This window comes from Pseudophryne corroboree, chromosome 9 (genome assembly GCF_028390025.1).
Source record: "Pseudophryne corroboree isolate aPseCor3 chromosome 9, aPseCor3.hap2, whole genome shotgun sequence".
NCBI classification, from domain to species: domain Eukaryota; kingdom Metazoa; phylum Chordata; class Amphibia; order Anura; family Myobatrachidae; genus Pseudophryne; species Pseudophryne corroboree.
The window spans coordinates 385,325,639-385,340,083 of record NC_086452.1 but is presented as its reverse complement, the minus strand read 5'-3'; the positions used below and the strand labels follow the sequence as shown (position 1 = coordinate 385,340,083).

The 14,445-nt window shown below is 44.6% G+C and overlaps 1 protein-coding gene across 16 annotated transcripts in view; it reads right to left on the bottom strand.

Moving 5' to 3' along the window:
- Positions 1-14,445, bottom strand: part of CACNA1D (calcium voltage-gated channel subunit alpha1 D) — a 923,074-nt gene that overhangs the window by 872,107 nt on the left and 36,522 nt on the right. The gene's annotated exons all lie outside the window — the stretch shown is intronic.

The following is a 14,445-nucleotide window of genomic DNA, read 5'->3' as shown; positions in this document are numbered from 1 at the left end:
TGGTCAGTAGTACACTGCCTGTAACTGGATCAGCCCTATAAGTATATATGCTTAAAGAACCCCATAAATAATAAGAGTGACCCCCATTTGTTTATCTCATTATAATCCATCCTGCCCAGGGCTTAGTGCTGCGAGACCGGCGGTCGGGATCCCGGAGGTCAGCATACCGACCAGAATGATGGCGGGGGAGGGAGCGCAACAGAGCCCCTTGGGTGGACACCCAGGAGTGGGAATAGCCTCTTTTAGTCTGCATTCCGACTGCCGGGCGCTTGTTCGCTTGGGGTTCCAGTGTTGGAATAGTGACTGCCGAGACCTTAGCAGCAGTCACATGACTGCATCCACTGATCAGTACACATTGGAAGCAGCTAGTTATGCTGGCAGAACCAATATAATAACGTTCATAGCTCATCAATTCCCTAGCAACTAGCGGCCAGGCAAACATGCAAGTACTACAACCCAATTTAAAGTGCTTCCGCACTACAACTAATGTAACACACTTTTATTTTTTTGGCGTTACAGTAATGACAGTAAGTATGGTGTTATGGGATGTAGTTATGTGACCGCCAGTCACAATACCGGCACCTACATCCCATCCCCTCACTATCCCGACGGCATGCTGACCAACGAGCCAGCAGCATGGTGAGCGCAGCGTGGCGAGCACAGTGAGCCTGCAAGGGGCTTTGTTGCGCTCGCACACCCCCCCCCCCCCCCCCCCCCGCCAGGCTTCTTATAGCCGGGATCTTGCCACCAGTATTGTGACCGGCGGTCACACATACCAACCCGGTGTTATACGGGAATAGTATAAGCAGAGAGTACTGCAATATAATACATTCACACATTTACTATAAAAAGCTAATACTTCACCAACCTCATTAGTAAACTGAGAACAATTCACCCCAATTTCACATTATCCCTTGTAAAGTGATTTTACCACTGACTTGTACTGGGTTCTAGTCTCAATTACAGCCTTGGACACTTCCCCAATATATAATGAACCCTGATGCTAGTTATCTGTATAAGCCTACATACGACCTGTAGAGGAGCCCACAGACTGTACTAGATAAATGCTAGCTAGAAGCTGATTTCTTGTAATGGACCTTTACACTCTTTAGAAGGCTTGATACATTTCCCCCAGAGAGCGGTGGGGAGTGCGTACCGCCGCACCACCTGCTGAGCGCCCTGCTGTGTATTTGCTACATTGTAAAATAATTGTATGATCACTGTTTAAATGTAAGTGGCCAAGTTAATTCATACAGTAGTTTATTGAATTCTAGCGTTCCTGTATAACAGACTGTGCTGTCCAGGGATGGACCGCGAGTGGGATTACAGTAATAAGAAAGACTGTGACATGTATAAATCTAGTGGGATTTATACATCATCCATTACCCAGATTAAATCTATTGTTTTTTTTATCATGGACTAACCAGGCAGACCCATAACAGAGATAGCTTGTATACACGTTCTTTCAGGGCGTTTGAACTAGGTCGCAGTATGTACACAATGGACAGACTGGACCACCATTAGTTGAGTTTTTATGTCCTTAACTGAGTGGAAGATAACACTTCAAAAACAATCCCGAGTTTGTGAATAAACTATATGTGAATTATAGCAAACAGGTTTGGTATGGCATCCTGGCGGTCGGTATGCCGGTAGTCACATGACCAATAGCAGCATCCCGACATTGAGATTCCGACATCAAAGGGGTTAAGTATTTTTACCTTCCCCCAACCCCTACCCTAACCCTCTGGGGGTGGCGGCTAGGGCTAACCCTCCAGGGGTGGTGGCTAGGGATAACCCCCACTCCCTAATCCTAACACCCCCCCCCCTCCATCCCAGGCCCTAACCATAAGGAGAACCTTGACACTTCCTTTCAGGTTGTCAGCTGTTGGTGTTCCGGCGCCGGTCTCCTGGGTGGTGTCGGGATTCCAGTGTCGGTCACAGCATCCTGGCGCTGGCATCTAATGACCAGAATGCTGAGCGCATCCCTAGAGTTAGCTGATTACTATTGTGACCCATTACCAATACTAGTTGTTAATTACCAAAAGATTCCATTGAATGAGTCAGTGATTTAACAGGTATATTACACTAAACTGTGTGTTTCTATTGCATTTGACAATTAGACCATATTGTGTGAAAATCTGACTTTATATTGCTCTCCAAGTTTGTGCGCTCAGTCAATAAATATTGCTATATTACCCAGCAATTCTTACCTGCTGCAATGACCAGACCAAGGTGGCTTATTATTGTATCTGGCTTTATGAGTGCAGTAGAGGTTTGTCTTTTCTATCAGCAGAAATGCACATTTAATAGGCTTTAAAAATACACATTCAAATTATTACAATTAACTTCGGTGTGTACAAGGCCATACCGCCATGAAACCACATGGTTCTGAGCATCACGACTTCACACTGCAATCATAAAGGTCTAGAGGAGAAGGAATGATGGTAACAAAAGGAATTTTACTTTAAAATGAAAATTGTAATATTTTAAAACAATCCCTTTACACGGTCAGGATATTCATGCGTTCAGATGTTGAATCACACTGTAATAAATATAGCTTTCCTCATAATAATTCATCAGTGTTTACATGAAATGTAATATACAGTGCCGTACTAGTTTATGTGTTGAGTGGAACATGATGGTGAGTACCGGAAAAGCACAGATGACGTGCACTACACAGAACTAACAGAGGAGTAGAGATAACGAAAAACATTTCAAGCCCTCAAAATTGTGTGAGTTGTTACCATCCATTGATTAGAGCAGGTGTAATGCTCTAAAACCGGACATACCCTGGCCCGGATGCGATAGTAAATGCCGGGTGTGATGACCGCCCGTGGCATCCCGACTTTTAGAATGCCAACAGGGGACAGCAATCGGGCGTGACCCTTTATAAATACACCAGTGCTGTCGACCTAATTCTGGACGACCCAACAATCCACACCCTGCAGCAGCAGATACAGTTCTGCATAACCTGATACAATTTGTATCCCTTGCACCAGTGGTAGTTATGCCCCTGACAATTCCTGTTACAGGACAAGCCAGACACAGACCTGGCCACTTGGAGCTTTGGCTGAGGGACTGAACCATCATGTCAGTGGACAGCTTCCGTTCTCATAGGATTCTTACCAGCCGATCACTATATGGAGCATCCTGCATATTTCCTCAATACCAAGAGGGGCTCATTGATATGCTAATACACTGCTCAAAAAAAATAAAGGGAACACTAAAATAACACATCCTAGATCTGAATGAATGAAATATTCTTATTAAATACTTTGTTCTTTACATAGTTGAATGTGCTGACAACAAAATCACACAAAAATTATTAATGGAAATCAAATTTATTAACCCATGGAGGTCTGGATTTGGAGTCACACACAAAATGAAAGTGGAAAAACACACTACAGGCTGATCCAACTTTGATGTAATGTCCTTAAAACAAGTCAAAATGAGGCTCAGTAGTGTGTGTGGCCTCCACGTGCTTGTAGAAAGATAAAGTAGAGAGACATAAAGTGAAAAATGACAGTAAGGAGCTGATTGGTTGGTACTTTATCTTTATCCACTTTGTATCTCTACGAGCTTTGATAAATATGTACCCAAAGACGTGATGATGTATCAAGCAGTGGAAAGAGTGGTGAAGTTGCCCATAGTAACCAATCAGCAAAGAGATTGCATTATTTTTTATATATAAATTAGCAGCAGCTGATTAGTTGCTATGGACAACTTCTCCACTCTTTTCACTGCTTGAAACATCAACCCCTATGTCTGCTAAGTACCATCAGAGAGTCGGAATGCTAGCACCGTCCTAGCACCAACATTGGGGTACTGTACTCTAACGCAACGCGCACAGCCGAAACACTGCAAATGCACATCGCAGAGAATGGATACCCCCTTATAGTAATATTTTATTGTTAAAGTGTAACGTATAACTATCTCCTTCTGAAATAACTCCATCCTATGTTTGTCCAGTTTTCCCTTACTGGACAGCGGAAACGTTGAAAGACATGAAACTGGAGGGTTAAATTAATTTGAAATTTAAATTACTTGAATAAGAAATGTAATCAGACATGAATTTCAAAGAGAATAATCACGTACATCGGACTGGTTAATATACTCCCACCCACCCCCATTTGAAAAGTCTTGCTCATTCTCAGCAGTCTCTATAGATTAGACTATAAAAACACAATATGAATAATACATTTAAAAAAAAAAAACACATTAAAGAGAGTGGAGCTTCGATGTACACTTTGGACGCTACTGGAATTGAGCTCAAGGGTTAAAAAAAATGCAAAGAAAAAATGAACTGAAGAAATTGTTCTGGTGAGTTACTAAACAGGTCACATGTGAGCACAGTGCAATCATTCCATATGTGACAATTGCAGAACACAAAGTGACAGCTCCCTCCCAGAGGATTCTTGTATCAGATATATATACATATCAGATATACATACACAGTGGTATATACAGCACTGTGCCTCCACCACCCAATCTACAAACAACAGTAGATAGTGAAGACTATCGGCCAACTCAACCCCTCCGCTCTGCGCAAGATCTGTGCCTCTCGTCCACACTCACTATATGTTCACACTCACGACTGCAGAACTTTATTCAGGCTACATCTACTCTGCTGAATACTTTCCCTCACACAACAAGACTTTCTTCTAGCCTTCAAATATTCAAGCGTTCCTTAAAAAACTCACCTCTGCAGGCACATTGCTGAAACACCACTTAAACACCACAAACTTTTCTACATGATTACTGTACCTTACCATGTACAGCTCACGCAAAACTTTCATATGTTCCCTTTCCACACTCACATAGCCCCCCTGTTCCAAGGCCAATATTTATGTGTGGCTGAATCAGATAGCAATAACAAGCATTTTTCACCCTTTCAATATGGCTGGATGGACAAATATACAATATGTAGCTCTTATTCTTATGTATTGAACTCCTATCATCCTATATACTGTAAGCTAGTGAGGGGGAACTCTTACTTTCAATCTGTCTGTTGATACATAGGGTGGGATGTATGCCGTCCGAGTTTGGCCAACGTGCAGCCGGCATCCCACACGTCGGCCGAACTTGGGCAGCATTACATCTTACTGTGTTTGTTCTCAACTGTGAAGCGTACCAGAATAAGCTGATACTATAATAAATAAGAAACCCACAAGTTTTTTGGCTTAGTAAAGAAAACAATCATTTGAACATAAAAATGGCAAATGGTCGCTGAATTGCTAAATACGTCATGTTATTATTAACGCAGCTACCAATATTTTCTATTGAAAAATTGTGACCAACTAGACCATGCCTCCGATCCCCCCAAATTCATACTCATTTTCTATTAAATCAAGACCGACTTTCTATACCCTTTTCAATGTCCAGAACTTTGAACTGTTACGTGAATATATGGACTAGATATACTGGTAAAAACAAAATATGTTATGGGTCTGGATATTTCCATTGTCGAGACTCTTTTTTCAATATAAACTATAATTCATACTGAACAGAAATACCAAAGTATGTAGACAAACTGCAGGGATGCACTTGGACTGCGCAAGGCAAATAAAGTATATTTACAAAAACAGAAAAGAAAACATACATTAGTACATGAACATTATAACACACATATAGAGTAATCCACATATATTTTAAAGGGACTAAAAAAGCCAATCTCACATAATTCCTCGGTGAAGACAGACGGCACATGACATTATGTAAGCATCACATGATCGCCTTACAACCAATCATGTTATGCCAGCATTACATGGTTGGCTGGGAGTGATTTAACCTCTGCTCTGTTTTCCTATCACTGCATTTACCGTATATTTCACCACAATAAACCAATAATGGAAATGTTTTACTATCACTGCATTACTGTATATTTCACCACAATAATAAACCGATAATGGAAATGTTTTACTATCACTGCATTACCGTAAATTTCACCACAATAAACCGATAATGGAAATGTTTTACTATCACTGCATTACCATATATTTCACCACAATAAACCGATACTGGAAATGTTTTACTATCACTGCATTTACCGTATCTTTCACCACAATAAAGCGATAAAAATATTTGACTATCACTGCATTTCAATGCTATGATATACAATTAAGCACACAATTGGGCCTAATTCAGAGGTGGAAGCAGACGTGCCCGTGTCTTTTGGCGGTTGACCTCTGCGAGTTTACGCAAATATCGCGACAAAGTTTTTCTCTAGTCTACATCCGTATAAATGTACAAGGACTGAGGGCCCACTTTCAGCATCCACAGACTCTGTTATACCGCCTGATGCTTCTTTAGATTCCACTTACAGATGTGTCCTCAAACATCATTGCTGCAGTTGCGGCAAATAGCCCCTCACGGTGCGTCAGGTCTCTAGCGCTGGGCATGTTTGCAGAAAATGCTTCTTAGACGTAATGCGATGTAGCTAGGACGCACCAGGAGACTGTGCTGATTAATGTGATATAGGACACTTGTATATCTGTGTGTGACTGAGTCTCTGAATCTATACACGAAGTGCTACAATGTAGCAGCCGCAGCTTTTTTCCATGTCAAGTTCCGTTGTGCTCAGTTTACAGGGCCTAATTCTGTATGAGTTGTGGATGTACGAAAAAAATGCACACCTACATCTCTGTACTCTGACATGCGGGGGGACGCCCAGCACAGGGCAAGTCCGCCCCGCATGCCGGTTCCAGCCCCCCCGCCCCAGCGCGCAAACATGCGAGCGCATCGCACAACGTCGATGCTCTCACATGTTGAGTGTTGTTCTCTGCTTCTCTGCCTACGCAGCCTAACTGCGAAGGCAGACGGCTACCCGCCATGTTTAGGCTCACAGCAGTTGCGTGTGATGTCATGCAGCCACCCCGGACCACCCCAGAAACGGTCCGAACAAGCCTGCGTTATCTGGACCGCTCGCCTAAAATGCCACCACAATGCCCCCTCCCGCACCACAAACGCCTCTGCCTTATTGACATAGTCAATCTCACGGTGTGTGCATGCACAATGCGGCTTCTGTCAGCTTCTGTTATGCTGTCAGAGCAGTGTTCTATGCTGAATAAGGCCCACATACTCAGTCACACACAATATACAAGTGTCATATATCACATTAATCAGCACAGTCTCCTGGTGCATCCTAGCCGCACTGCATTGCAACTAAGACCCATTTTTGGCATAAAAAGACACCCGACTCTAGCAGTGTTGCACAGGACCTGGCGTGTCACGTTGCGTGGCGTATTAGGGCCAAATATACCATATGAGTATGGCCTACAAAGTGAACAATTGGGCATCTGTGTATTCAAACACTTCAGCGACATCCCAATGACATTCCCACAATACTCCCATAAGACGGACCATCGCCATGCGTCTGTTTAGTTACGCGCCAATCACAGCCTAGTGGCACTTTTCCATGACATCTCTAATACCAAGCATCTCAACTACAACAGCGCTTTCGGTATCAACTCCGTGTACATTCTCCATAGGACACACATAGCACAATAGCTACGGGCCAGATCAGGCCCTTTGTAAAGGCGGATACACACTACCTGACAGCGGAACGGCGGCAATGGACGACTATATCATTCAACGATATAGTGTGTACACTAGGGATGTGCACTTGAAATTTTTCGGGTTTTGTGTTTTGGTTTTGGGTTCGGTTCCGCGGCCGTGTTTTGGGTTCGACCGCGTTTTGGCAAAACCTCACCGAATTTTTTTTGTCGGATTCGGGTGTGTTTTGGATTCGGGTGTTTTTTTCAAAAAACCCTAAAAAACAGCTTAAATCATAGAATTTGGGGGTCATTTTGATCCCAAAGTATTATTAACCTCAGAAACCATAATTTCCACTCATTTTCAGTCTATTCTGAATACCTCACACCTCACAATATTATTTTTAGTCCTAAAATTTGCACCGAGGTCACTGGATGACTAAGCTAAGCGACCCTAGTGGCCGACACAAACACCTGGCCCATCTAGGAGTGGCACTGCAGTGTCACGCAGGATGGCCCTTCCAAAAAACACTCCCCAAACAGCACATGACGCAAAGAAGAAAAAAAGAGGCGCAATGAGGTAGCTGTGTGAGTAAGCTAAGCGACCCTAGTGGCCGACACAAACACCTGGCCCATCTAGGAGTGGCACTGCAGTGTCACGCAGGATGGCCCTTCCAAAAAACACTCCCCAAACAGCACATGACGCAAAGAAGAAAAAAATAGGCGCAATGAGGTAGCTGTGTGAGTAAGCTAAGCGACCCTAGTGGCCGACACAAACACCTGGCCCATCTAGGAGTGGCACTGCAGTGTCACGCAGGATGGCCCTTCCAAAAAACACTCCCCAAACAGCACATGACGCAAAGAAGAAAAAAAGAGGCGCAATGAGGTAGCTGTGTGAGTAAGCTAAGCGACCCTAGTGGCCGACACAAACACCTGGCCCATCTAGGAGTGGCACTGCAGTGTCACGCAGGATGGCCCTTCCAAAAAACACTCCCCAAACAGCACATGACGCAAAGAAGAAAAAAAGAGGCGCAATGAGGTAGCTGTGTGAGTAAGCTAAGCGACCCTAGTGGCCGACACAAACACCTGGCCCATCAAGGAGTGGCACTGCAGTGTCACGCAGGATGGCCCTTCCAAAAAACACTCCCCAAACAGCACATGACGCAAATAAAAATGAAAGAAAAAAGAGGTGCAAGATGGAATTGTCCTTGGGCCCTCCCACCCACCCTTATGTTGTATAAACAGGACATGCACACTTTAACCAACCCATCATTTCAGTGACAGGGTCTGCCACACGACTGTGACTGAAATGACGGGTTGGTTTGGACCCCCACCGAAAAAGAAGCAATTAATCTCTCCTTGCACAAACTGGCTCTACAGAGGCAAGATGTCCACCTCATCATCATCCTCCGATATATCACCGTGTACATCCCGCTCCTCACAGATTATCAATTCGTCCCCACTGGAATCCACCATCTCAGCTCCCTGTGTACTTTGTGGAGGCAATTGCTGCTGGTCAATGTCTCCACGGAGGAATTGATTATAATTCATTTTAATGAACATCATCTTCTCCACATTTTCTGGAAGTAACCTCGTACGCAGATTGCTGACAAGGTGAGTGGCGGCACTAAACACTCTTTCGGAGTACACACTTGTGGGAGGGCAACTTAGGTAGAATAAAGCCAGTTTGTGCAAGGGCCTCCAAATTGCCTCTTTTTCCTGCCAGTATAAGTACGGACTGTCTGACGTGCCTACTTGGATGCGGTCACTCATATAATCCTCCACCATTCTTTCAATGGTGAGAGAATCATATGCAGTGACAGTAGACGACATGTCCGTAATCGTTGTCAGGTCCTTCAGTCCGGACCAGATGTCAGCATCAGCAGTCGCTCCAGACTGCCCTGCAATTCTGAGCCTTTTCCTCGCACCCCCAGTTGCGGGAGAATGTGAAGAAGGAGATGTTGACAGGTCGCGTTCCGCTTGACTTGACAATTTTGTCACCAGCAGGTCTTTGAACCCCAGCAGACTTGTGTCTGCCGGAAAGAGAGATCCAAGGTAGGTTTTAAATCTAGGATCGAGCACGGTGGCCAAAATGTAGTGCTCTGATTTCAACAGATTGACCACCCGTGAATCCTTGTTAAGCGAATTAAGGGCTCCATCCACAAGTCCCACATGCCTAGCGGAATCGCTCCCTTTTAGCTCCTCCTTCAATGCCTCCAGCTTCTTCTGCAAAAGCCTGATGAGGGGAATGACCTGACTCAGGCTGGCAGTGTCTGAACTGACTTCACGTGTGGCAAGTTCAAAAGGTTGCAGAACCTTGCACGTTGAAATCATTCTCCACTGCGCTTGAGACAGGTACATTCCACCTCCTATATCGTGCTCAATTGTATAGGCTTGAATGGCCTTTTGCTGCTCCTCCAACCTCTGAAGCATATAGAGGGTTGAATTCCACCTCGTTACCACTTCTTGCTTCAGATGATGGCAGGGCAGGTTCAGTAGTTTTTGGTGGTGCTCCAGTCTTCTGTACGTGGTGCCTGTACGCCGAAAGTGTCCCGCAATTCTTCTGGCCACCGACAGCATCTCTTGCACGCCCCTGTCGTTTTTAAAAAAATTCTGCACCACCAAATTCAAGGTATGTGCAAAACATGGGACGTGCTGGAATTTGCCCATATTTAATGCACACACAATATTGCTGGCGTTGTCCGATGCCACAAATCCACAGGAGAGTCCAATTGGGGTAAGCCATTCCGCGATGATCTTCCTCAGTTGCCGTAAGAGGTTTTCAGCTGTGTGCGTATTCTGGAAACCGGTGATACAAAGCGTAGCCTGCCTAGGAAAGAGTTGGCGTTTGCGAGATGCTGCTACTGGTGCCGCCGCTGCTGTTCTTGCGGCGGGAGTCCATACATCTACCCAGTGGGCTGTCACAGTCATATAGTCCTGACCCTGCCCTGCTCCACTTGTCCACATGTCCGTGGTTAAGTGGACATTGGGTACAACTGCATTTTTTAGGACACTGGTGAGTCTTTTTCTGACGTCCGTGTACATTCTCGGTATCGCCTGCCTAGAGAAGTGGAACCTAGATGGTATTTGGTAACGGGGGCACACTGCCTCAAGAAATTGTCTAGTTCCCTGTGAACTAACGGCGGATACCGGACGCACGTCTAACACCAACATAGTTGTCAAGGCCTCAGTTATCCGCTTTGCAACAGGATGACTGCTGTGATATTTCATCTTCCTCGCAAAGGACTGTTGGACAGTCAATTGCTTGGTGGAAGTAGTAAAAGTGGGCTTACGACTTCCCCTCTGGGATGACCATCGACTCCCAGCAGCAACAACAGCAGCGCCAGCAGCAGTAGGCGTTACACGCAAGGATGCATCGGAGGAATCCCAGGCAGGAGAGGACTCGTCAGAATTGCCAGTGACATGGCATGCAGGACTATTGGCATTCCTGGGGAAGGAGGAAATTGACACTGAGGGAGTTGGTGGGGTGGTTTGCGTGAGCTTGGTTACAAGAGGAAGGGATTTACTGGTCAGTGGACTGCTTCCGCTGTCGCCCAAAGTTTTTGAACTTGTCACTGACTTATTATGAATGCGCTGCAGGTGACGTATAAGGGAGGATGTTCCGAGGTGGTTAACGTCCTTACCCCTACTTATTACAGCTTGACAAAGGCAACACACGGCTTGACAAATGTTGTCCGCATTTCTGGTGAAATACTTCCACACCGAAGAGCTGATTTTTTTGGTATTTTCACCAGGCATGTCAACGGCCCTATTCCTCCCACGGACAACAGGTGTCTCCCCGGGTGCCTGACTTAAACAAACCACCTCACCATCAGAATCCTCCTTGTCAATTTCCTCCCCAGCGCCAGCAACACCCATATCCTCCTCATCCTGGTGTACTTCAACACTGACATCTTCAATCTGACTATCAGGAACTGGACTGCGGGTGCTCCTTCCAGCACTTGCAGGGGGCGTGCAAATGGTGGAAGGCGCATGCTCTTCACGTCCAGTGTTGGGAAGGTCAGGCATCGCAACCGACACAATTGGACTCTCCTTGTGGATTTGGGATTTCGAAGAATGCACAGTTCTTTGCGGTGCTTTTGCCAGCTTGAGTCTTTTCAGTTTTCTAGCGAGAGGCTGAGTGCTTCCATCCTCATGTGAAGCTGAACCACTAGCTATGAACATAGGCCAGGGCCTCAGCCGTTCCTTGCCACTCCGTGTGGTAAATGGCATATTGGCAAGTTTACGCTTCTCCTCCGACAATTTTATTTTAGATTTTGGAGTCCTTTTTTTACTGATATTTGGTGTTTTGGATTTTACATGCTCTGTACTATGACATTGGGCATCGGCCTTGGCAGACGACGTTGCTGGCATTTCATCGTCTCGGCCATGACTAGTGGCAGCAGCTTCAGCACGAGGTGGAAGTGGATCTTGATCTTTCCCTAATTTTGGAACCTCAACATTTTTGTTCTCCATATTTTAATAGGCACAACTAAAAGGCACCTCAGGTAAACAATGGAGATGGATGGATACTAGTATACTTATGGATGGACGAGCGACTGCCGACACAGAGGTAGCTACAGCCGTGGACTACCGTACTGTGTCTGCTGCTAGTATAGACTGGATGATAAGGAGATGAAATTAATATATATATATATATATATATATATATATATATAATATCACTAGTACTGCAGCCGGACAGGTATATATATTTATTATGTAATGACTGATGACGGACCTGCTGGACACTGTCAGCTCAGCAGCACCGCAGACTGCTACAGTAAGCTACTATAGTAGTATGTATAAAGAAGAAAGAAAGAAAAAAAACCACGGGTAGGTGGTATACAATTATGGATGGACGAGCGACTGCCGACACAGAGGTAGCTACAGCCGTGGACTACCGTACTGTGTCTGCTGCTAATATAGACTGGATGATAATGAGATGAAATCAATATATATATATATATATAATATCACTAGTACTGCAGCCGGACAGGTATATATATTTATTATGTAATGACTGATGACGGACCTGCTGGACACTGTCAGCTCAGCAGCACCGCAGACTGCTACAGTAAGCTACTATAGTAGTATGTATAAAGAAGAAAGAAAAAAAGAAAAACCACGGGTAGGTGGTATACAATTATGGATAGACGAGCGACTGCCGACACAGAGGTAGCTACAGCCGTGGACTACCGTACTGTGTCTGCTGCTAATATAGACTGGATGATAATGAGATGAAATCAATATATATATATATACTATCACTAGTACTGCAGCCGGACAGGTATATATATTTATTATGTAATGACTGATGACGGACCTGCTGGACACAGTCAGCTCAGCAGCACCGCAGACTGCTACAGTAAGCTACTATAGTAGTATGTATAAAGAAGAAAGAAAAAAAAAAAACCACGGGTAGGTGGTATACAATTATGGATGGACGAGCGACTGCCGACACAGAGGTAGCTACAGCCGCGGACTACCGTACTGTGTCTGCTGCTAATATAGACTGGATGATAATGAGATGAAATCAATATATATATATATATATAATATCACCAGTACTGCAGCCGGACAGGTATATATATTTATTATGTAATGACTGATGACGGACCTGCTGGACACTGTCAGCTCAGCAGCACCGCAGACTGCTACAGTAAGCTACTATAGTAGTATGTATAAAGAAGAAAGAAAAAAAAAACCACGGGTAGGTGGTATACAATTATGGATGGACGAGCGACTGCCGACACAGAGGTAGCTACAGCCGTGGACTACCGTACTGTGTCTGCTGCTAATATAGACTGGATGATAATGAGATGAAATCAATATATATATATATATATATAATATCACTAGTACTGCAGCCGGACAGGTATATATATTTATTATGTAATGACTGATGACGGACCTGCTGGACACAGTCAGCTCAGCAGCACCGCAGACTGCTACAGTAAGCTACTATAGTAGTATGTATAAAGAAGAAAGAAAAAAAAAAACCACGGGTAGGTGGTATACAATATTATATATATATTATATACAATTATATATATATATATATATATATATATATATATTAAACTGGTGGTGACTGGTGGTCAGGTCACTGGTCACACTATCAGCAACTTGCAAGTAGTACTCCTAAGCAGACAATCACAATATATATTATACTGGTGGTCAGTGTGGTCACAATGGCAGTGTGGCACTCTGGCAGCAAAAGTGTGCACTGTACGTTATATGTACTCCTGAGTCCTGCTCTCAGACTCTAACTGCTCCCCACTGTCAGTGTCTCCCCCACAAGTCAGATATATACAGTCACACTATCTATCACTTCAGCAAGTAACTAGTACTCCTCCTAATGCTCCCCAAAATTACTACTGTGTCTCTCTCTACTGTCTCACTCTCTTCTCTATAAACGGAGAGGACGCCAGCCACGTCCTCTCCCTATGAATCTCAATGCACGTGTGAAAATGGCGGCGACGCGCGGCTCCTTATATAGAATCCGAGTCTCGCGATAGAATCCAAGCCTCGCGAGAATCCAACAGCGGGATGATGACGTTCGGGCGCGCTCGGGTTAACCGAGCAAGGCGGGAAGATCCGAGTCGCTCGGCCCATGTAAAAAAACATGAAGTTCGGGCGGGTTCGGATTCCGAGGAACCGAACCCGCTCATCCCTAGTGTACACACTGTACGTTCAACGATAACGTTCAGTGACGTTATCGCCACCATTCCCGAACATGCAGCTCAGCCCGACATCGATAGGTTGAGCTGCATACCAGCTCAATATTGATGAACGCTAAGCGACGTGCAGGAGCGCGCATCGTTCATCATTCTGCCACCCATACACACTGGCCGATTTCAAGCTAAAAATAAACGATAACGACATAAATGTCGTTATCGTTTATTTTTTATGCACAAATCGGCCAGTGTGTAGGCTGATATGGAATATATTC